At 35.2% G+C, this 3,717-nt stretch overlaps 1 protein-coding gene across 2 annotated transcripts in view; it reads right to left on the reverse strand.

Annotated features, from left to right (window-relative positions):
* LOC106883333 (putative protocadherin beta-18) overlaps positions 1-3,717 on the reverse strand; it is a 335,715-nt gene that overhangs the window by 6,828 nt on the left and 325,170 nt on the right. The gene's annotated exons all lie outside the window — the stretch shown is intronic.

The raw sequence follows: 3,717 nt of genomic DNA on the forward strand, positions 1-3,717 counted from the left end.
TATATATATATATATATATATACACATATATGGTGTACAGTTCTTTACAATATGATTCATTGTGTAATATTCCAAAACAATGGGATAACATTTATACTGCTATGGTGTATCACATTGCATGAAAAGCAATATTGAATGTGTGAGTGTGTTACCGTATTGAGCAGATGATCAAATGTTGGTATACACTGCTGGTCACAATGCACTTCCTTGCATTGCTGTAGCTTTCAAATGATGCCACTCCCCACTGGCTAGGCAGGCAGGCCTATGGCATACAAGTGACCGAGATCATGACAAGGAACAAGGAAACAAGTATATCACATGGTCACTCATTTACAGCTAAGTGGATTGGAGCAACTTGAAGTATCGTGTGATATTAAATAAGATTAAAAAGTGTTAAAATCTCAGAGCCTTTTGGGTAGCAATCTTATATGAACAGTAATAGTAAAACAGAGTAATACTAAAACAGGTGCTGCAGTAATGGAATGTCAGATAGACAGATAAGAAATAAAAACTTCCTTCAGTCATGTTAGATGGACAGAAAATATTACTCTTATTGTTGTTGTTTAGTTCCAGGCCATCTCTGATTGAATTGATCTATAAGCAAAAGAATTTCACTTGTGACCAATCATAATGTATTTAAAGTTATGTAATCTTAAATGTTCTTCATTTCTTAAAACTATAGTGTGATTTGAGTGATATTTAACAGCTATTTCTAATAGATCCCTGTTGTATTGTTGTAAATTATTTGGCTAAACTGTACAAGGCCCTACCCCAGCATGGCTGCAGTGAAATGATTGAAAAAGGGAAAAACAGCAACATTTTTATATATGTGTGTTTGTGTCTCCTTGTCAAGCCATGATCAGAGAGATGTAAATAAGTGTCACCATCATACAACCCGTGTCTATTGTTTCCAATCTTCCATAATAATATGTGCAGCCAGTGGAGAAATAATTATTAACTTGCTTGGAAACAGCTGAAGGTTAGTAACCAGAAAGGCCATTGGCTATAGAAAATCTATCTTACAAAATTTTGTCTGACCCATGCAAGCATGGAAAAAGGGACATTGAAATGATAATGGCATATATATATATATATATATATATATGTACATTTGCATACATATATATGCACATGTGTGTATATGTATAGTATATGCACATGTATATGCATACATATATATATATGCATGTATACTTATATATATTCTATATATACACACACACATGCATATCTACTTATATATTCTATATATACACACACACATGCATATCTACTTATATATTCTATATATAAGCAGATAAGCATATGTATATATATATATATATAGATCTCTTGAGATTTCATGACTAGCTATTTTGCTCACATATATATTGTGAGCAAAATAGTATTGGCCCAGGCCATGACTAACTTGATAGCACCACCTGGCAAAGTCATTCAAATCAGAAATCGAACAACACGGTCTGCTCAAATAGAGAGTTATTGTTTATGGAGACATATCCAAGCGTAAGGGGTTTATCCGAGATTTTTGAAGGAATTTGTCCAAAGACTTCTTGAACTGTATGGAGTCTGTCTCTGCTTTAATGCATTTTGGTGTAATGTTAAAGAGAGCAGGTCAGTTGAGGTCAAATAATTGTTATGTTATGCGAGTATGGTTTTTGTTGTGGATGGATAGCATGGGGCCTAATAAGTCTTGGGTGTATCTTAAAGGCAATGCCAAAATCATATGAGCAATGCTGATAGAATATTTTCCACATCATGCATATGATGTAGCACTCACAGTGGCATTGGAGAGGAAAAAGCTTGAGCTTTTCTAGTTGACCCCAATAATCAAGGCCTGTCATGCCATCTATCTTTTTTTGTAATTGACCTTTGAGGTGCTTCAATTTTCATGATACTTTGTTTCATGTGGGGAGACCACAGTGGACAAGAGTATTCAAGGTGGGGTTGGGCAAAAATGAAGAAGAGAAAGATAATGGTGTGGATATCTCTTGACTGGAAAGTTCTGAGAATCCAGGAACACATTCAGTGGGCCGTGCCAATTTTGCTGTTTATATGAACGGCCCAGCTTATGTTGTCCACAATTACTCCCAAGCCTCTGATATTGTTGGATACCACGAGTGTTTCACCTGAAGGAAGGGAGTATGGGAGTTTCAGGGCATCCTCTTTTCCAAAGTGTAATAACTCAAATATGTCCTCGTTCAGTAGCATATAATTCTTTTCTGCCCATTGGATGACAGCCAATAGATCTGACTGGAGGCATTCCCAGTCACCCACTTCGTTGACGACCTTTTGGATCTTGGAATCATCTGCAAAGATTCTTATGTTACTGTGCTTGATGATGTCAGTAATGTCATCGATGATGAAAAGAAGTGGGCCCAACACAGTGCCTTGTGGAACATTGCTACTGAGTTTGACTGGGCTTGATTTTACTCCTTCAACTACAAGGTGTTGGGTTCTGCCTGTAGTAATTTTCCAGAGACACCAATGTTGGATAGCTTTTTCAAGGGGATCTTATGATCCACCCTGTCAAAGGCCTGTCGAAATCAAGGTTGATGACATCAGTATTTAAGCCCTCTCCCAAAGCTCTCAAAATGTCATCAAGGTGATGCAGGAGCTGCATTAGGCAGTTCTTTCCATTACAGAATCTCTGTTGGTTGGTGTTCAGCAGTCTGTTGCTCTCAAGAAAGTGGGTTATCCATGATCTCACCACCCTCTCAAATACCTTGATGAAATGAGAGGTGAGCAAAATTGGCTAGTAGTTCACTGCAAGGGACTTGTTTTTTTTTTTTGAAAACTGGGACAACAGACTGGGACAGAAAGTTCTCAGGAATATAACAAGCATCCAGTGAATTCCTCCACAGATTAGCAAGAGGAGATACAAGTTGGTGTCAACACACCTTCGCGACACAAACAGGGAATTGTATTTAATTTTGTTTATTGCCACTAAGACATCTGGGGCACCAAACGTTATGTTCGATATAGTGTGTTGAGGTTTAACATCACTGCCACAATCCAGATCAGCCATATCAAGATTGCTAAAAACAGATCAGTACTCACTCATGGTTTACACATTATCTTGGAGGTTGCCATTTTCATCAATTAGAGGGCCAACAGTGGAGACAGTGACCTTATACTTTGGGGTTACGATCATGAGCTGAATGCCCTAACCACTAAGCTTCATGCCTTCACACACACATACACACACACACACACACACACATATATACACATATATATGTACGTACGTATATGTCCATGTATGTATATATGTCTATATATATATATCTATGTATGTATATATATATGTATGTATAGTCTATAAGTGTATATATATATATATGTATGTATATGTCTATATATATATATATATATATGTATATGTCTATGTAAATATATATATATATATATATATATGTGTGTCTATATATATATATATATATATATATATATATATATATATATATATATATATGTGTGTCTATATATATATATATATATATATATGTCTATATGTATACATATATGTATATGTATATATATACATATATATGTATGTCTATATATATGCATATATATATGTACATGTCTATATATATGCATATATATATGTACATGTCTCTCTCTCTCTCTCTCTATATATATATATGTGTGTGTGTGTGTGTGTGTGTGTGTGCATATGTCTCTCTCTGTCTCTGTCTATCTATCTATCTATATATA

This window comes from Octopus bimaculoides, chromosome 14, assembly GCF_001194135.2.
Source record: "Octopus bimaculoides isolate UCB-OBI-ISO-001 chromosome 14, ASM119413v2, whole genome shotgun sequence".
NCBI lineage: Eukaryota > Metazoa > Mollusca > Cephalopoda > Octopoda > Octopodidae > Octopus > Octopus bimaculoides.